Source organism: Bacillus rossius, chromosome 12, assembly GCF_032445375.1.
Source record: "Bacillus rossius redtenbacheri isolate Brsri chromosome 12, Brsri_v3, whole genome shotgun sequence".
Classification (NCBI taxonomy): domain Eukaryota; kingdom Metazoa; phylum Arthropoda; class Insecta; order Phasmatodea; family Bacillidae; genus Bacillus; species Bacillus rossius.
Window position 1 is genome coordinate 55,122,130 of NC_086339.1, and position 22,849 is coordinate 55,144,978.

General features: G+C 33.8%; 1 protein-coding gene across 6 annotated transcripts in view; it reads right to left on the reverse strand.

The window, feature by feature from the left end:
• LOC134537954 (transcription factor E2F6-like) overlaps window positions 1-22,365 on the reverse strand; it is a 157,084-nt gene extending 134,719 nt beyond the window's left edge. The window contains exon 1 of one of the 6 annotated variants that reach the window (XM_063378972.1): window positions 22,111-22,340. The gene's annotated coding sequence lies outside the window, so the exon portion shown is untranslated. Of the gene's footprint in view, window positions 1-8,669; window positions 8,823-21,540; window positions 21,717-21,786 lie in introns of those variants that run through there. The other 5 variants (XM_063378968.1, XM_063378970.1, XM_063378967.1 and 2 more) reach the window with 5 other exon arrangements.
• Between the last annotated feature and the right edge of the window lie 484 nt (window positions 22,366-22,849).

The window sequence follows — 22,849 nt, forward strand, 5'->3', positions numbered from 1 at the left end:
TTTTATTATTGAGACAGACCATGCTAGCTTGAGATACTTAAGAAGCATGGCGGAACACAATATGCGAATACAAAAATTTGCCACATAGTTGCCGAGTTCGACTTTGAAGCAAAAATAGTGAAAGGTGCGAACAATAAAATTCCAGACGCTCTATCACATGTGCCGACGACAGATGAGCAATATATAAATAAGCGCGTAGGAAACAAGGAATATATAGTAAGAGCAAGTCACGCTCGAGGTAATTCAATTTTTCACTCTCTTGCTGACGCAATATTTCTCGAAGAAAATAAGGAAAGTGAAATACAAACAACCATTGCTCAACACATCCACAAAAACTGGAGTGATTACAAAACATTTTACGAAAACCTGGGTAGCCCTATATTGAACAAAGAAAAAATTCTACTAATAAACATGAGTAAGGACGAGGTATTAAGTGAGCCTATATTACACACAGCCGTGGAAATTTATCAGATAAATATTAAGATAATTGATACAGAAACAGGTCAAGAGAAAACATTCTAAACTAAAATGCCTACTCAAACAATAGTGCTACTCAAACATAATAAACAAGTATTCGAAACAGTAGTGTTGAACTCCAGGTAAGATATAGGTATTGAACGAGATGATTTACTATTTTCAGTGAACGACATTGTAAACACATCACCCTTCCAAGGAGACTATAGTGAAGACCCTCATATTCAAAAATTAAAAGTAGCCCTTACAGACCCGGAACATGCAGAGGGAAAATACATAAAATTAGCTCGGCGTTATGGAATGAAAAATAATGGGGAAATATATTATAAATTAAATACACCGGGAGGAGAAATTCATCTGACACTAGTCCCTAAAAATTTTCAACGGGAAATTATGCAAGCCCACCATGATGCACTTTTAGGAGGCAGCCATTTCGGCATATTTAAGACAATTGCAAAAATACGCCAGGCATATTATTGGGATACAATGAGTAAGGACGTAACAAATTATGTCAAATCATGTGAAATTTGTCAAAGAGCTAAACAAGGGCGTGAAAAACCATCGGGTCAATTGCAACCAATTGAACCGCTACCAATATTTAAACAGTGGGCACTGGATGCCAAAGGTCCACTTACTTGTACCAGGAATGGCAACAAATATATTCTTGTTATGACAGAATATGCGTCAAGATTTGTAGTTGCTAAGGCAGTACCAAGAATCGACGCCGAGACCTGTGCAGAATTTATCAAGGACGTTATTCTACGTTTTGGATGTCCAGACAGGCTGCTGACGGACAGAGGAACGTCATTTAATAATGAGTTAGTAACAAAAACAGAGGTTAGTTTGCATGCAATTTTTATATAAGCACTATGTCTATTTAATAGGTGTGATAGGTCTGGCTACACCCGTAAAACAAAATATTACGGTAAAGGGTGGGTGGTGGGGTGATAAACCCGTAGCTCGCAGCAAGAGGTGGGAAACTTAAGGCGCCATATATTAACATTACTAACAAATTACACTCTTAATACTAGAGTTAGTATAAGCAAGGCAGCATTAAAAGAGGTTCCATTTTACATGTGTCCCATAATTATTTGAATGTGTATTTCTTTACGTCTATTTGCACTATCTGCGTCAAAGAAGGAATTATTGTATCCGTCAATATTATAAGCATTGTAGACAATGTTTGTGCAACTATTGTTCCTATCTCTTGATCATTTTGTACGCCTCATTGGCATGAATTCCTGTTAGGGTGCTTCACCTTGAGTACGAAACATGTACTCGCTTAATATAAATATCATTATATTTTTTACATATCTAGTTAACTATTTAAATCACTGCATTTATTTATAACAAATTTGTTAAGCGTTTCGTATTTATGAGCAACGTGCTCTCAATGTAATTATAAGTTCTGATCTAAATGAGTTTGATGATGCCACATGCTGTAAACCTTTATAGTGTCTTTGTTCATGAACTCTACGTAAATAAAAGATATTTAAAGAATTCAAATTTTAATCTACGTTTACCTCTCTTGTCTCCGTAATATTGACGCATATATGTGTTAACTGGTGTTCATCCGCCAGATTTTCAGTTTGGTAGAACATGAGTGTTCGCCCATGCTGCAAGTGGCACATTACTTCAATATTTAATTAATGTATAAATATGTAATGGTTTTGTCATCAGCTATAAATTTATTAGTGATCCTGGAAATTATTGTGATATAACCAAAATGATAGCAGTGTTAATTGTGTACTTTTATACTAAAACTAGTTAGTTGTAAGGCGCCTAAAGCGCCCTTCAAAATTATGAATATAACAACTGAATTTAATATATACAAAATATTTATTAAAAATACAATTTGTTTTAATGTTGTGCAAATAAAAATTATTTATGTAAAATTATTAAAAAAATTAGAAAAAAATAATGTTTTTAACAAAGAACCTCTTGAAAAACTACATTGCATGTTAATTGTCTGGTCATAATAATCTTCCTAGCTGTGAATTAGATTCCATATACACGAGGATGGCTACCATATTGGCAGTGCCATTCGTATGAAGGTGCTCAATTGAATAGAGTCCGCAACATTATTATCGTGTTACAACCCAAACATCTATTCGCCATCAATTTAATCCCATCATTAGTGCTAGAAAATTGTCACAACAGTGGTTGGTAGATTCATATTTGCAAGTAGAGGCCAACAACTTGAATCATATTAAACAGATATATGAAGCTAAAACATGGCAAAGTAAACCACAGCTTGCTACTTTACCACTGAAAAATTCTGAAACTATTGGCCTCATCAAAATATGATGCTATACCCCATGCATCATGAACTTGGCGGCAATGCTAGGAGGAACAGGTAAGCAAAGAGAAATGAAAATGTTACACTGTAGGCACATGAAAACAAAGTCCTACAGCATTACGGAGTCAGTCAGCGAGTCAGTGATGAGCATATTTAGATTATATTATAATTATTATACACCTTTACTAATCCAATTAAGACTTTATTTCTCTATCAAGGTTTTTTTAAATATAAATAGCTTAGTTTCTAAGCGATCAATTGTTGTATTATATAGGAAGTTTATGAACTGTCATTTAAACTTATGAAAACTGTTAGACCTTAGATAATAGTGTATCACTTTTTTCAAGTACTTACAGGAACATAAATTAAAAAAAGCCCCCCCCCCCCCCAAATATTTTGACATTGGTGAAACAACAGTATAGGCAAATTCCTTTCATTTTTAACTTAGGTTTAGGAAGAATTTTTATTATTTGTTCGTCGTAAGAAACACATGAATTAAATAATATTCACTTCATCATCTTCAACTATTATGTTGGTCATGGCAGCATATCTGTATTATTTGTTCTTTAAAGTTGGTACATAAAAAGATTCCAAGATATATTAAGTTTGGATGTACATTCTCTTTGTTCAGATAATCAGATATACTGGTATCAACTCAAGATTGAATATTTTGTTCATCTTGCAGTCGTGTCTGTAAATCTTTGCCATCAGAACTGCTTGATCCATACACAGCCTGGTAAATACTTGTCCTAAAGTTAGTCTTTGATTTCAAAAGTTCTTTTTAGTACCTACTTTATTATCTTTCAACATACAGTAGATGCCAACAAAATGGTCTCAAGTACATTCTGATCTGCTCTTAAGATCATCACAGCTGCTGATACCGTGCATTGCAGTGTCTCAAAATTTTCTCGATCATTTAAATAATTATTCATATTTTAAAAAAATCTAAAAACTACTTTCTAGAAAACTAAATACCATTGATTATTGTAGAAATATTTTATAATTTTTAAATCACTTTTATTCGTTAATGAAAGTACTGTTTTTAAGCTGTATTAAGCCTAATTTTTTTGAATTATTCTTTTATAAAAGCAGACTTAAGCCCTTTATTAAACATTATTCAAGGTTCTTTCATTGTCGCCACTGAGATTTTTATGAAAAATGAATTTTTCTAGTGATGCCCACATTGCTGGTTGATTGCGCGTAGGGTTACCAGACACTGATAATAAAAAAGGAGGACATTCATCTCGCAAAAGGAGGACATTTCACTAAAAAGGAGGACAATATATTTTTTAAAAAAAGCCATGAATTAATTACAATGGAGTACGATATATTACAATGTTTTGGCATTTAATACAGTTTCAGTATAAAGAATCAAACAAACTACGCATATACAGCATATTAAAAACACGTGCTTCTGCATGTGTTGCTACCTGTCAAGCTGTCATAGAACTACTTACTAGTGGAATGACTCTGCGGACAGCGCGCGCTTTACTCAGTGTAACTGCAGGAATTATCTCACTTTATAAAAAAGCCGGACATTTTGGAGCATCAAGGAAAATCCGGCCGGACGCAAAAAAATACATAAAAAGGAGGACATGTCCTCCTTTTGCCGGACGTCTGGTAACCCTAATTGCGCGGGAAACAGGGTGTGAGCCAGTGAAGAGAAGAGAAGCAGATGGCGAGACCCCCCCACCCTGGTTCCGTTCCTCCGATCAGGCACCTTCGACCACTTTACAATAGTCGTTGTGAGACTGTGGAAACCTTCCTAACCCTCCTCCTTTTAGGACAACCTGCTCATCCTTGCCTGTCTTGCTGCCCACTGGGTTTCTTAACCTTCACCCTTCCCTTCACGTACGAAGACTAGTGGAAAGGCAGAGCAGATACAATTTTCTCTATGATGAATCCTCTTAAAGACTTGAACCATTCCTCTCTCTGAAATAATTTCACCAAACAGTCAGTTGCTTTACAATAGGTATCACATCACCATCCTCCAGAGTTAACATCTTCATGGATGCAATGTCACAACTGGAAATTTGATGAACTTATACAGTTGAATTTGAAAACCGGTTAACAAAATATTCAGGAATTCTAATATCTCTGCCCATCAAACCTTGTTTGTCAGCCGTGCGTTTTAGCATTCCACCTATTCCATCTGTTGGCTCTTGCTGCGACCCAGCTTGTTAGTTCAGGTAGCTGTTGATATTTGGATTTCACTGATCTGTGTCTTAAGGCATAAGTGAATGTTCTTTCAATTAAAGTGAAAATACACATGCAAGTGACGCGCTTGGTTAATGTTAAGGCTGAGAACCAAGGAAATTTATTTTATCTTGGCGGTGATCATTATAAAATATGTTGCGGTTCTAGGTCAACCTGAGTATTGATTCAATTACTTCAACAAAATATTTTCCCACTAGTACACAACGGCTCACTTCATCACTATCATAGTATGCAAAAACTTTCCAGATTAAGCTATAGCAGAGTGTTTTCCCAGGTATAGGATTTGGAGTTGCTAAAACACCCTGCTCTTCCACAAAAATTTTAGACTTTCATGACATGTAATATGTTACATCAAATTGTTTCCAATTTTATGAATATTCCAGGCATAAGATAAAATTATTAGTATTGGGACACTGCTTTGAGTCTGTTTCTTGAAATGTTTCTTCCAACTGGGAAATCATGAGATTCTTAATACACTGTTACAGGATTCTCATGGTCTGGACTACCATAATACTGTTTATGAAGGAAACTGATCATTTATTTCAACTGTACACTGATCCATCACACAAAAGCTCAGAATTGAAATAACTGCAAATGTAAAATGGTTTATCTGTAAGTATTTTCATTGGCTGTGATAAGAAGCATTTCCATAGGCTAAGAAGAGATTCTTTCACATATCACCCACCATATTTTTAATAATGTTATACAGAAAAATAGTAAATAAATACCCTAAATATAGGCTACATATATATAAACATATCATGAAGACATGCATTTCAGAAATAATTAAGTTGCATAATATACATGAAAGTGCAAATATAAATAGAACCTGTGATTATGCCAACAATGCAACACCTTTGTCCAGAAATTAATAAAGCATCAACAATTCAACAGCCATTGCCAGGAAATGAAGAAAGGGGTACCTTAGCTAGTTTGTGATAAATCTTTTTGTTTTAATACACACACATATCCTTGAAGTAATAGATATTTTTTGCTATGGTGTGTCTGTGCCTTACATGCAGAAGTCTGCAGGAACACGCTCCTGTTAATCCGACATTACCTGGCATTACGGTGCCAGCTTATTATTTGGCACATCGATAGAAGAATGTTGTCGCAATAAATTATCTTTTATGCATAATTTTCTGAAACTGTGTAGGTCAAAAGTTATAGTAAATGAACTTGAATTATAATCCATCATAAGAAGTCATGCAGGGTATTGATTAAGCTTATCAATGATGTTTTAATTTTTATTCTACTATGATTACGGAAAAAGTTGCAGCCATTTATATTTATAATTATTCATATTTATTACAAACATTTTGATTTTTATTATGTCTTTATCATGGATAATTTTTAAAACAAAAACCTGAGATTGGGCAGAATTCCTTCTATTGTCATATGTTCCATTCATACCAAATTTCATCAAAATCAGGATTGGTTATTGATCGAACAGTGAATTCCTCATATATGTTATATAGAATCAATTAAGGGATATCAAAGTTTTTTTTATTCATTTACTAGATAAACAAAAAAGTTTTAAATATCTAGTTTCATTCCTTACTTGATTATAGAAATTACACTAACTATATATTTCTGATTCTTGTTGAATATGTATGATTACTAGCTGCAGTACCCGGCGTTTCCTGGACTAAACACAGGGTGAAGGGGACCTTTGTCAAAATCAGATGTAGTTAGTAATTGTCTTCTTAATTTGAATGTCAAGTGTGAAAATTAATTTATATCACTTTCAGATCCTGACAGATGTTCTGCCAGTTTATAGTTATTTACCTGGTCTGTATGCAATTTAGACTTTATAAAGCAATATAGAAAAAAGCTGAAAAATAAGAGATTACTAATATTGAAAAGATTCCATTATCTAGTTAATGCTCGGCCTGCATTGTAATGCCTCATTCAGTTTTGTTTTGTAATATGTTTGAAGTAGTGACACATATAAAAATCATCTATCCATCTCTCTAAATATATATTTATCTCTATCTACATCTATATATATCTATGTATCTCTCTATCTCTTTATATCTACATATATATCTCCCACTATCTCTTCTGTACATAAATCTCTATACATCTATATAGCTCATTTATCTAATCCATTCCATTCTCTATACCTCTCTCTATCTCAACTTATCTCTCCGTCTCTATCTCACTCTATATATATATCACTCTATCTCTGTCTCTCTTTTATATTTAAATAAATTGTGTCATGCGTGCGCACTTATACAACAAATACAGACAAAGTGGCGCTATATAAAATGAAATAAACACATTTTAAGACACGATTCGTGCTCCAACTATTGATAAATAGTTATACCGTCTCAGTAACCTTCATGGGCATGCACATAACAAATCACCAAAATTTCATCGCAATCGGATGAATGGTATAGGAACGCATACGGCACAAACAAACGAAAATTAAAGACATGGCAAATGCATCAAACGATGGTGCGTTTAAAATTCAAGGCAACTAACTCTATCTATTAACGAAGTTAAGAACAAAACTGTTATGAGCACCTTTATTTTGCTAGCTGCTGCGAGCTCCACTAAGGGAACTGGTCTCACCAAGGAGAAAAATATGAATTTGCCAGACCTCACTATGTGTATGATCGTGTGGCAGACATAGAGAAATGACACTCACTCACTATTTGTATGTCTATGACCTATGATTTTTTGTTATAAAATGAAATTATAACTTTTTCACTCCCTTAGGGATGGAATTTCACATTAATATGTGGTCTATGTGTTAATCCAGGTTATGAGCTCGATGTAGGTCAAATATCATCCAGATCTGTTCAGCCATTCGGGCGTGATTGAGTAACAAACATCCATCCATCCATCCATCCAAACTTTCACATTTACTATATTAGTGGGATTTTAAATTTTATGTTTTTAGTGATGTTTGTCTAATTATTATAATTGTTTCACTGTATATTAGTTATTCTTTGTCTTTATAATCGTCCATGGTAAAATAGCATTATGTCTATGATGTGTTGCAAAAGTTTTGTTCTTTTTCCTTCATTTAATGTTTTTTTTTTATGTATGGTACCTACCACCTATTGCTTGTGAGCTGTCCTTGGTCAGAATCATGATACCAATAACATTCATGGATTACATTTATAAGCACTGAATCTGTATCAAGAGATCCTTATGTTCACTTCTCAATGGGGCCGGCCTAGTCAGGTGTGTATCTGTGTTAGCAAGGCGGGATGACAAGTGCGACGCTCGCTGGTGCTTCTAGCACGGTATCAGCCTCTAAGGACAAGGCTCTTAAAAGTGCGTAGGACAACTATGAGATCTGAGCGGTAACCATAACATTATATGGCCAAGAAGTGTAGATAAAAATGTGAGTTCTTTCAAGAACATATACCGGGTTTATCATACCTAAAAATTATTCTAAACACAGATATTTTAGTCTTTTTTGCTCTTCTAAAAATACAGTTCAAAAACCAATTACGGGTACAGAACTACTATTCCGTCCTTAGCATATTCTTAAATGTCTTCATAAAGATACTGTGAGCAGTATTAAAACTGCCAAAGCTCTGTTTACCATGTGTGTGCCTAGTTAGGCGGGGCCCTTCACCTCTGTGCAACACCATGTGATGCCCAACTTAAAAATCAAAACCTACAGATTAAAAATTACAACAGATACAATAATATTACATACTTTAAACCTCTGGGGCCAAGACTGCTATGCCAATTCCTTCAATGATGGCTAAGAGTACCTCAGCCTCATATCGCCTCAGCTGCTACCAGATAGGTACAACAGAAGGAAGTGGGACAGCTGATAAGTGCACCACTGCCTTCCATAACCTTATCATGCTGCAGAGCTGCACAACTTGAGCAGAGCCTAAAGGAAACAGATAGCAGCCACCATCTGACCACTAGCAATGGGCAGCTAGCTGACAGCAAAGAGGGTCCTCACAAAACTAGAATTACAACATTATCATCATTAACATTGTCACAATTCCTTTTTTTTTTTTTTTGTAAATTCAGTCATTTGGCCATCACGTAATTAGGGCAGTTGTGTCTGCGGCCTGGCAAAAAGAGACGCAGAGCAGGCGAGGGTCTGGCGGGGTAAAGCTGACGCCACAGCATCACGCCAGAGCACCCATGTGAGTGTCGGGAGAGCGTTTCTTGACTGTAAGAGGGAAGAGAGGGTGAAGGACGGAATTGAGACTGAAGTCACTTAGCAGATATCAGTTAACTATTAGTTGATTTCATCTTAGAGCCATGACCACAGCGCATTATTTTAAGTTACTCTGCCACCATAATGAGTTTCTCAAAAAAAAAAGTCTCTTGAGGTTAAATTTCATTAAATTATTCTGCTGCGTATCTAATTTGTCCGATCGTAATCTTCATTCTGATTAAGACAGTAATTATTACTTCTGTTAAGCTACACAGTATTTTGGACACATTTTCTTTCAGCTTCTAGTCTCACTGGATAGGCGTGATAAGTTTTGACATTAATGCTTTTCAGGATAAAGCGAAAATAAGTAATTTTCCCAATTCTACAGTTCTGATGGGTCCTAGTACTTGGACAACCATTCCACTTGAGCTATGCTTTAAGTCCCTGGCATATATCTTATCACAATACCTCATCTCATGAAAATTTTGATTAGTTGACACAATAGTTTGAGTTTTGACACACGACACAATACCGTTAAATTGAAACCTTTCTACAAGCCGTCGCTTCTCTTACTATAAAACCAATTTAACCATATCACTCATTGATTCATAATTCTCACCTACCTTACCACATTAACACCACAGTTTAGTTTCACTAATGAAAGATACACCCCACCCCCTTTGCATGTAGAGAACCAAGACCACCCATAAAAATACACTTACTACATACTAACCTAAAATAAAAATATAAAACCATCATGTCACTACAATGTTTAAAAAAAGTTTTACTTCAGGTTTTATTCTTTATTTCAGGATTAACTTGTTCCTTTAAATGTAAGAAGGGTGTAGCAATGTGCCGAAATGTCTCTGCGGACCTGCCTTCAAGGTGGGCAGCGTCACGAGAAGTGTTACCACAGTCGTTCTAAACCATTGTGACAGCAGATTACATTACTAGGGCATGGTCAATGTAAGGCTAGTGACAATACAGCCCATACTATTGACAGTTCTTCCATATAATTTCCATTTTCGATGGGCTATTACACCACTACATCACCCCTTCCCTCTTTCAAATTTTTTTAACATAAGCTGCTCGATTGGTTCCAGATTAAAAACTATGCCGAACCATATAACGTCGATTAAAGAGTGCCGATTGTATGTTTTCAGAAACACAGCAGTGCTATACGTTCAGAGGCTAATATTCCTGTACTGCTTCACAGGTTTCACCAGCTTCCTGTTACATCTGAGAAACCTCAGAGAAGGAGCGGTATTAATTGCATTATCTCCAGGCCACAATTATTGTTAATAAAAAAAGATAAGCTTGCAGTAATTCAAATTTTCATTTTTGCATTACTTGTTTTTTACACACCTTTGCATACTTAATTCTAATATGTTTATGTTCTTTGACTTTGTGTTTTGTCTTTTTGCAAATTAACACCTAACATGCCAAACTGGCCATATAATCTTTTCCCTCACAATCCACAGTTTGCAATGTCACAATTTCCATCAATGCTATGCAACCAACACTACCTGTCTGCAGTACAAAACAACAATATTTCATCCAACTTAGAAACAACGATATATTACAGATTGTGACCAGGCGAATGACAATCAACATTTGATTGTGCTTCAAATCATTAATATGATACTGAGTTATTAATTGATTGTTAACTTACAAAACACATGGGTTTTCAAAAAATTTTGATAAAAATAAAGACTGGTTTTATTATTTACTTATATTTATTGTAGTATGCTGACTGACAGTTTGGTAACTAATGGTGGGTAGGACACATACAAACATAATACATTTAATGATCATAATTACAGGAAAAATAAATACACAAAAATAAAATATATATAAATAAAACACGACACAAGCAGGCACTACGGGTGGCCAGGAAACCTACCTCACAGACAAGACACCACACGCGAGCAATACAATAGCAAGGACTGCACACCAGTAGTGACAACCTAACATGAGAAAAAATCAAAGCACAATTTTCATGTGCAATTTGCAAAATAATATTTCAATAACACAAATAGAACCAGATTATAAAGCAATTAAATAAATATATCACATCACATTTAGTAAAGTTGGAAAATTATCTATAGTCCAGTCATTTTAGTCAAAATTAGGTACCTAAGTATATCAGAATTTGAGATACCCAGCTATAAACTTGTATTTTGACATCCTAAAAGTTGTCTTAAAACCTACATATGGTAGGGTGTACTCGACTATTAAAATCTAAGGTCAAAGGTCACAAATATCATTTTTTTTTTACACATTTTCTGCAAATATCTCGTTTATTATGGGTTTTTCGCTACCTGTATTTATTATCAATATTTATATGTTCAATCATTTTTGAGATAGAGGGTGGAGAGCGTGCGGTTAGAGCATCATTTAAGGTCAACGGGGTGTCCCGATCAAAAACACGCCATATAAAGTTTATTAATTATTGATAATTTTCATTTCTTATAAACTATTACATTATATATAATAATGACCAAAATTTTCAACTAAAATAATAGAGAAAAATAATAAATTTAACATTTAATGCTCATTAGTTAAATGCTTTGATAACTTGGTCAGAATCAACATCTTACCTTTTAAAAAATGGGAAAACTATGTATCTCCACCCCCAATTTTTTGAGTGGAGTTAATCAGAAGATGGTATTATGTGTACACAACTCAAATATTTTATAGTCACCAAAACCATACTTAACCTCAGCCTTAAGATTATATTAATAGGTATTATTTCTTTCTTTCACCACCACATAGCTTCAGAACCATTTTTTGGCATGTGGCTGCAAGATAGCCTTAACTTACAATACAAATGTTAGGCATATAAAATTAAAAACAACAGGTCATATTCATTCTATACCTCTGACACAGTTTCTGAAGGGGCAAAAGAAGATGCTGATATTTTTTGGGCAAAGCATTGTAAATACATCATATATTCTGAAACGACTTTTAAACACACATAAGAGCACAAAAACCACATTGAAAGGGTGAAACTCAAAAATCTAGACTTGTCGAACATGCCTAAGACAACCCATACCCAGGAACAATGCTACACCACTCATACAGAAAGGACACCCAATTAAAGGAAACTAAAGGAATCAGCTCATTATTGCCCGGAAAAACAATTATTGTTCAGTGAACCAAATATTGAATTTAAAAATTTATGGATACCGTTAATTAAAAAATAACTAATTTAACTCAAAACCCACTTGCCAACAGACAACTCTCGCATCACGACATCAGCCCTTTGGTGTTCGGCCAATCAGAGGAGCCCTCGCCTGCCAATGGCTGAGCTAGGAGAGGGGGTCCGACACATGAGCCACTTGTTTTCTAGTGTCCTATGTCAGTCTGTTTTGTTTATGCCCTATGACGGAAACAGGTGTCAGTTCCCAAAATATTACAACTATTCTGTGTTGTATGTTGAGTTTGTCTGTGCTGTCATTGTTTTGTTGTCCATAATACTTGTTTAGTATCATAGTTGGGTTCGTCTGTTTGCTAATTTAGATCGCCTGGGAATGGAATGGATGCTTTGGCCATAGGCATCATGGACTTTGAATACACAATGCATGTAGCTTAAGTACAGCCACTTAGAAAACATCTCCGAAAAAAGTTTAAGCAATCTAAAAATGATGGCTTCTGTTTTTTTTGGGAACAGAGGGATAAACCATACTGGTGCATCATTACGAAAAGTGCTTGAAACTGAATGGCGACTATATGAAAATGTGATGTAGGTATGTAGTAAACCAAAACTTTCTCACTAAAACCTTATTTCACAAGTTCATTTTTTTTAATGGCCAAACGGTACTTTACTTTCCGGACATGCCTCATATATCTCTTTTACAAGTGGCTCATCTGCCTTGATTATCGAACATTCACAAATGTTTTTAAAAAAAAGATCTAAAAAATGTTTAGATAGCAATGACTGGATGTGAAATAAAGAAAATGCTATGCCCTGTGTTTTTTATACATGTGTATGAACTTGAGTAATTTGTTCATTGGACCAATCAACTCCAAGAACATTGCAATTACCCAGGAACACTAAACACTCTTAATTAGAAGCTAGTTTACTATCTAAAATATCAAAATAGTGAATATAAACCTTTGGGATCACTCCATGTCAAGTGATACAAAGGTGGTTGCTTGACCATTTTATAATCAAAATTATTTTTTTGGCTGTTGATTACTACATGATTAGAGTCCAAAAAGGATAATTTAATTAATATTTTTATCTTTTTTGAGTTCCAATGGCGGCCATTTTTTTGTTTTACAAAAGTGCTGATTTTTGCATTTGTAAAAGTTTGCATTAACTGTCATTACTCGTAACAGGTGAACTCTAGAACAAAAACCAGTTTATTCAGGAAGATACAGCCATTATTATCTTGGCTATACATTTAGAATAACTGTATCCCAAATACCAAAAATTAACCTTAAAGTTTGAATTAAAAAATAACAAATTTTCCATTTTTTAAGGCATATCATTTCCAAAAGAAATCTATTCTCCATATAACTTTAGTGGGGATGTGTAGCTACCTTTATGCACTGTATTTGTATTTACCAAAACTTTTAACCCTGACATTTGTTTCCTTTAAGAGTTCTGGGATTTCAAAATCAGAAGATTTAAAAAAACAAACCAAAACCTTATGTCTTTGTTGGAACAAAGTTTAAAAATCTGAAATTTTTACAGATAAACCTCTGTAGTGTATTATACTGCTGTAAAATTCATGTTTGAGATTTATCTACAAGTAAAGATGGAGGATCTCAAAAAATCAAAAACATAAACATATTTCTTGCGGAGAATGACAGAGCATAAATTTGACTATATACAATGCTTATCATCAATCATTTAAACATATTTTTACATTTTAAATGTTTAAAGAACTTGAATAATTTGAACACAATTTGTGGCCACTCCAGGTTCTACAGTGTACGGAGGCTTCTGTATTCACTATTTTACACAGGTTTACTACGGATACCATTGTTAAAACACTTTACAACTTAAAGTAAAAGTATTGATATATTATTTTCAACTTACACATCACAAAAATATTGATGTACTATAACACTTGGGCAATGTTTATAATGCTACCATGATTTATATTAATTAAGAAGTTTTGATATTTCTTCACTTACTTTTGGGGGAAATGTTATGTGTCCTTCCAAGGCACTTAGTTTCCTTAAAACTTAGTTCATGGGCACCCAAGTCTGGTCTTGTCATCCTCCTTTTTCGTAAAAGTTGTCCTTGGTGCGGTGGGATGATAAAATGTTACTAGCACATCTTTATTGATATCCCTGCCAGCCACCAGTGACCGTCATATACAAATGCAATATATCTCTTGCGTGAATTGTTATTTGTACCTACAGCTTTTGTAGTGGAATGAATTTCATTGTGAAGTTTTAAAGCACTTCAGGCTAGATTCCTTTGAGATGATCTTGACAAAATTCAAACATTTCTGCTGGTGTCAATATTTGATTAGTGTAGGGTCACTGAAGACTTGCTTTGGTAACCTCTCGTTTTGAGGTACCACCCACACCATCACAGGCATTTTTACCATGACACCACGCAAAAAAAAAAAGCCACTCTGCTTCTAATTTAAATCTGTATTATGGTGACATATGTTAGTGAAATTTTTTTTCTGTTCTTATATTGGCCAGATGCTCCATCAGAAAATTATATTACCCATTTTTACTATGCTGATGATTTATTCTGATGTGAATTACGGATACAGCTGAAAGCAATGGACTGCAGCTGTATTATGTTCCAAGCAGGGGCGCAACAACTAAATTTCCAAAGGGGGGGGGCAATATACCTTTTTATAAAGAATCATCGATCCCCCTATTGAAGCGGGGTCCAGGGGTCCTCCCCCGGGAAAATTTGTTATTTCAAGGTGGAAAATGGTGCTATTTAAGCAGTTTTATTATCTAAAAATTGATTACACAGCACTTTTTTTGCCCCCGTTTGCCCCCAGAGGGAGGCAAAATACCCTTGCTCCTGTTGTTGCACCCTTGGTTCCAAGTAACACTAATGTACCACTAATGTAACACTAGTGACACAATGATGGCACTTGGCCTTGTACAATAAAAGTATAATTTTCAGAAAAATCGGCCAAAATAATAGTTTCTTCTTTGGTACAATTTTTTTTCTTTCTTTCAGAAATGTTGAGTCTTTGTCACATAGTGATGTTTTCTTAATGCAATGAGCTCAGCAAAAAGCTAAGCAAAATCCATCTCTAGGCTTCATTAAAGTTACTAGGTCTGTTCTTCCTGATGAGATCCACTGTTTAAGTCATATTATCTGTCATTATATCACCTTCGCCTGTTTCTAAAAACGTGTCAGACAAAGCATCTTTTCCTGGACATAAATCAAAATCACTAATCATACATTTGTAGTTATTAATGTCACAAACAATATTAGCAGATCTTTATAAACTACTCTTAAGTTTGCACAGTCTGGTGGTATGAACACACACAATGCATTCCAGGTCCACCTGCTAAAACACACCAGTTAGGACTTAGTTCATCAAAGTATTGATCTTCCAATCTTCAATTAAGATATTTATTTTTGAATTCCAGAAAAAACTAAGATTGCATAGTATCAGCCTTTTTTTCTTCTGAATTTTGATACCATTTACTTTGATTGTTACACAGTCTTCTTTTTCAGACATTAGTTGACTATACTCATCATTTTCATAAAATAATGTAACATTTGTTATTGTTACAGAATCAATTATTTCACCTTTTTTTTGTAAGTTCAGGTAATAAATATTCTTTGTTCTTTTGTAATTTATTTAGCTAATTGAACTAAACGTTCGGAAACAAACTCTTTACTCACTTTCTCTCTATTCCATGATTCTTTATCAGACTTTACATTTTTCTTTTAATTTTTGAATCCAGATCTTCATATGCACAATTAAGAGAAGTCTCTTCATCACTGGTTGATGAAGTAGAAATATCTTGATCAAATGAAAACTCAAGATTTTGTTTAATTGTATTTGAAACCGTATCCAATTTTTTTCAAAATGGTAACCTTTTTTCTGAGCTCAGTTTTCTTATTTTTTTGGGTGGGGAAAGTCTTACAACATAGTCATGTTGAAAAAGTTTTATGACAAACTTCTGATCATTCATGATATTCTGTATCATAGTGGTCCTCGGTGTTAAATTCTTGTTCCTGTTTAACAAAGATTTTGGAGTAGCAAGTTGGATACGACTACTTGCCAGGAATAAGTGAAATATTTTCAAAAGTCCTTTTTTTTTTTTTTATATAAGTGGTCAACTGTTATTTCTCAAAGTCCTTTTTGTTATAGCTTTTTTGTGTTGCTGAAGAGGATCACAACACATTTTGGAAAAAATGTAGCTGAATTTAGAAAAAAGATTTTTCTCATGGTACTTGCATAGAGTTATTACTTCATGACCAATTCTACTTAAAATTAAAATATATTCTTTTCAGAATAGCTGTTTAACGTTGAAATTGTCTTCGGCACAACACCATACACACTCTTATGACACTCATCTTTCTTGAAAATCCCAACAGAATACTGTCTTTCCATATTTCCAAATCACATACAACTTCACACAACCACTCAAGTCAAATGCATGAAGTAAACCGAACTATTGTAACCAGTACTGCTCTCTCTCTCCCTGTGTGTGTGTGGGGGCGTGCATCATGCGTGTAACCTTGCCTGAAGAGAATTGTTTGGGCAAGAGATCACACGTCTACACAAGCTTCTACTTGCAAGGTTTGTTGAAGTCTATCACATAAGTTTATGAACAGGTCTGAAAATCCACAAATTTTGTTGAATAAGAATATTAGGCTTATTGCATTTTCAGAGATTATCTTATAAATAGAAACATGACATAATATGTTATAACCCAACCGAATTAAAATTAATGCACCAGATGGTGCATTAATTGAAAATTTAATATCATAAACATTAATTTGAAATTTATTGTAATATTAGTTGAGATCATATTATGATTATGTACTTGATAAAAATAATAGTCACATTTAATGCCACGTCATTCTTAACAAAACAATATGGTTTTTATGGAATTTTTAAGGTCCTCTAACTTTACTTGTAGATAATCTCAAACATGAAATCTTTACAGCAGTATAATACACTACAGAGGGTTTATCTGTAAAAATTTCAGATTTTTAAACTTTGTTCAAACAAAGATATAAGGTGTCAAACCCCGTTTTTTTTTTTTTAAATCTTCAGACTTTGAAAGCCCATAAATCTCAGGATTAAATTTTTTTTTTGTAAATACAGTGCATTCAATTAGTTACACATCAATACAGTGCATTCAATTAGTTACACATCCCCACAAAAGTTATTTTTTTTTTGGTAAGCACATGCCTTTGAAAGTTGAATATTTGTCATTTTTGAAGTAAAATTTCAAGGTTAATTTTTGGTATTTCGGATAGGATTTTCCTTAAATGTGTACCACAGATAATAAAGGCTGTATCAAATAAACTGGCTTTTGGTTTTTTAACTTTGAGTTCACCAACTTTGAGTAATTAAAGTTAACACAAACCATTACAAAATGCAAAAATCAATATGTTTTGTAAAACAAAATTTGCGGCCACCAGAATTCAGAAAAAGATAAAAATATTTAATTAGTCTTTTCGGACTCTCTAATCATGTAGGAATTAACAGACAAAAAATAATTTGATTTTGAACTGATCAAGCACATGCTTGTTTTGCAAAAGATATTGTTGATGAGAAAACAAAATTAGTGTACGGTAACGTGTTCTATATTTAAATTATAAAATGTTATATTTCAAAATATAATGAACTGGGCAGGATTATAGTGAATAATACGATATTGTAGGAAATGTATCTTTGGTATTGTGTTCTATACTTGAAACTGGTAGAACAAGTACCTACAGAACACGATACAGTGGGAAATATTAATTCAGTATTGTGTTCTAAACTAAAATAGGTAGGCATGAAGTATAGAACACGATACCATTGAAAATATTCCTTTGGTATTGTATCATATACTAGAGTAGGTAGGACGTAAGTACAGAACTTCATACTGTGGGGAATATTAATTCAGTAAGGTAAGTGCACCGGTACTCGTCACTGCTCCAATGGTCGTCACTAGCAACTTCAAAAGTAAATAATAGAGAAGTAGCTCAATATATCGCCAACTTAAATATTGACAAAAATTTGGTCGACGTTCTAGCTGAAATTACCACAATAGTTTTCGGAACAAACACTATTTTCAATCAAAAAAAGTCCGTGCATCAAAAGTTCGTAGAGCAGTGAAGATAAATAGGGGAATTCCTATACTAAAACACTAAGAACGTACGTGCACATTTTTACTTCTAATTCTGTAATTTTTCATGTTTATTCGTGATGTTTTGTGCTGAATGTGTTAGTTAAATGTTCTTGAAGAGGTGAAAGTGTTTATTTAAAAAAATTCGTTTTCTTTGTATGATTTAGTTAGGGTGACGAAAACTGGATCAATAAAAACCTTGTATTGCTAGTGTTCGTCATACCTGACGAGCACTGGTACATCTAATATTTTATTTAAAGTTGTGCTAAGTTACACCCTAGAGTTCTTAAATAATATTGGTTCTTTGTTGTTGATAGACAAAGTACATTATTATGATCAGATCCAGTAGTCGTCACCTATGACGACTTCCGATGCATGTGTATGACGATTTCTGGGTCGGAAATTACTTTACTTTATTGATTGCAGAAATTGTGTAGGCATTGTTGTTTACATTAATTTAGGGGTCATTCGATATATATTTTGGCATTAATAAGTAAATTAAACATTGTAATGTGTCTCGTTCTTTAATTACAGGGCAAAATGCCAAAACGGAAAATACTGTTGTATGAAGAGTCAGCCATGGAAGCTGCTCTTAAAGATGTAGCGAATGGTATGAGTATAAAACGAGCAGAGGAAAAAAATAGTGTGCCAAGAAACACATTGTCCGATAAACACAAAGGCAATTCGCCCTTGGGTAGGAAGATGGGCCCTGATTCATTTTTAAAGTTTACTTATGATACCGCATAACATGCCATGTTAGGTTGCAGCAACGAATTGAGTCGTATTGCGTACGCGTACAGTATGACGCGTAAATAATAAATAGAATATAAACAAATAACAATATTTTATAAGTAAACAGTTTTTGTTAACCAAGAAACAATTAAATCTCATTAGAGTGGCTTTATTATATCTCTTTTAAGATAAGAACAAAAAAAAACGTGAAAATACGTGATAGTGAAAAACAAAAACATACGTATTTCTAATTTGTAAAAAAATACTTTGTTACGTTGTTTCTGTTCCAATCTCAAACTTTGTCTACACACACAATACCTTTAATAAACAGTAAAAAAACTTAGACGAGGAATTTCCAAATTAAACTTTACTTAATAAACAAACATCGTTCTTTGTAACGTAAATTCATCGAATATGCGCACGCATGCGTAAAATATACGAGAAATGCGAGTAACAAAATGCATTCGTGTGTAACGTTTCGTTACTCGTTACTAGACGGCGCACCCGTTACTCAGTAACGAATACATATGGTTTGTTACAGCTCTATATATTTTCATGTTAGTTGTGCTGTCCCTCTTTGTTCCGTGAGTGCTGTAAGTAAATTCAAAATTTAATGAGGATTATTCATTATATTACTGAACGATCTTTATGAATTGCCATTTTGATGTTTAAAATATAGTACCAAATAAAATTTGAAGCCCAAATAGTACAATACTATCATTCTGGATCCATGAATTAAAACTAATGCAGCCGAAATCGCACATGACTACTGGCACAAACATGTGACGAACACTGGCAAACACGAAAATCTACATGACGACTACTGGCTCGAAATCACACTTTTTTCAAAATTATAAATCTACAAAAATAATTTGTTTTTATCGAAGAGTGTTGGATAGCATTGTAGAGTAAAGTTTGAGGTTAAAAACAAACATGTAGGGGCAGTAATACACCTACGAGGTTATGTACACAATTTTTTTTTCTAAAACTCTTCTTAGCATGACGACTACTGGTACATTTACCTTATCATGTCCTATACGAGAATAGGTAGGTCTGTAGTAGAGAATATGATACCAGAAAATTAGTTTGATAGAGAAACGTGGTTTGTGCAAAGCAAGCATGTGAATAATTATCCTTCCCCGCCCAAAACCCCCACATTCCAACACTTGTCCCGTAACAATGTAGGGGTGGTAATGACGCCAGAACCACAATTTTGGGGAATTCATCAATATTGTTATGGTTATCAGGATCTAGACCACTTCCAAATTTACAACAGACCTCACAATTTTTATTGTGAAATTTGAATTTTTGTTTCAGATCTTATGATGTACCAAATTAAAACAGCAAGCATCATGTACCACAGAATCATGCATTCAGAATCAAGGGATGAACTTTGATATGTGATTTGGAACAATTACAATTTTCAGAATATGTTTTGTATGGAAAAATTTCTTTCTTGATAAACAATTAGCAAATTTCTACATTCTACAGATATTCATATGACTGGAACGTATCCACTCAAATAAGTAATGTTCTTGCCATCTTCACAATCAAGGCTGAGTTGGGCACACACTTCAGTTTGTGATTTCTCTAGTATCATAAAAGGCATGTTTGAATACATACCTCTTTACCTGTCACAAAATTCTGTAATGCCCAAGTTACAACAACCATAAACTCCACATAAAACAAATATTGAAAGTAAAACATTCTGTACAAGTTAACTGGGTGTTTGGATCATTTTAAAACAACCATGGGGAAGGCTCATTTATGTACTTATCCAATAGGCTACAAGTTTTCTGCCTTAACTATTAGACAAGAGAACCGACAAATATTACATAATATTGCTTGAAAATCTATATTTTACAAACAAAAAATCCAATTTCAGATTTCCAATTTCAATTTTATCCAATCTTAACCTAAAGAAACACATTTTTATAACTTATCCGGCAAAAGTAGAATGCAAGTATTAAAAACAAACGTACACGTCCTAATTTTTTTTTTTTTTTAGTAAGCAAGCATATAATCGTATACAAAGTCACAAGACTGACACGCCACATAAAACAACATATTACTACCTCGCTGGGGGTCTAACCGAGTCAAGTTGTAGGTTCCGCATACGTATTAAACGATGGCGGTGTTCTTTGCAAATCCTAATATTAAAATATGTAGCCAGGATAGAAAGTTAACAATTATATAAAAATGATATGTTTTAAAACACGGAAAGGTTTAAAAAAAAAAGCCTCTAAACGACGCTACAAAATGGAGTTCTCGCGTCTTTTCCTTAAATATAAATGAATCGTACTAAAGAAAGCCCTTCAACATACCGGCAAATAAAGAAATCATAAATTGTCAAAATTCATTAGCATTAGCTACGGCAGCTTACCAAAACGAGAAACCACTGCGAGCAAATTTACACGATTATTTTGTGACGTTAGGCATCACGGCATACAATTAAGTATTAGTCAGCATATTTATGTCAATTCAGTTGTTAAATGAACTCCTACGTTTTCATTTAACCCGTCATTAAAAACAACAAATGGTTAGTAGAAACATACAATGAAGTGATCCAAATAATTCGTTCATATGGGGACGCTACCTTTGAAATACCTCAAATTCAAACATTACTCACGATTAATGCAAATTATGCACATTATCTCAGTCTCGAACTCTGCCTCTTTCGACCTGATAGATTTCCAAGGCTTCATATTCACAAAATAAACAATAAGAAGCTATGGTCGTTAAGCCTTTTGTTTTGTCCTTACGCATGAACCACCGTTATTAATTTACATTTACATCGCGAAGCACTGTTAAAACTAACTTTGTTATCTCAAATAATTTACTGCAAGATTAGTTTTAATGTTCTGTGGTACGATCACTGCAGTGAAATTGGCTTTAACTCGAACAACTTAATAATTTCACATCGCAAACACCTCCACAGAAGCGCATAGCTCACCATCTGCTGCCAATAAATATGGCGCGAAATTGAAGAATCGCCATCTTTGAAGATCGCCTATGAAAGGCCCTGAACTGAGGATGGAACAAAAATAATGTATTTGTTAAATGCAAGAAAAAAAAATATATAAGAACAATACCACGGGGTTCGTATGAACACGCCAATTGAAGTTTTTAACAATTTTAAAAATATATAGTTTTAATTGAGTTGTATCTCTTAAATATTTTCGAGGGTTAAGAAACTCAATCCTCTATACAGGTACGTAAGCGTAGATAGCAGATGTTTTTGTTTGGCAATAGGGAGGTAGTGTTGTGGAGTAATGCTCGTTGTGTTGTGGAAATACGCTTTATAAATAAATAGAATATTAATCACCACTATTAGCTTTCTAAAAAAACGAAGATAGTTAATAAATTTAATTTTGCAATCTTTAACAAGACGTGGTCTCATACTAAAACATTTACTTGATAATTTATACACTTTCAGCGTTTCAGGAGACTAATATATGTATTACAAAGAGACTAACCAAAGTACATAAATTATAATATTAAAATAATTCCATTTTCCCAACGATATCGGATACATTATTACAAAAATACTGACGTAGCGATATTTTTTTGTCATGCACTTATTTAGTCTATGGTCATACAAATGTACGAGAAATATTAGGGTTGTCGGTTGTGTTCGCGTGGGTAGTAAATTTTATGATACAACCATAAAGTAGACGATATCTAATAAATAA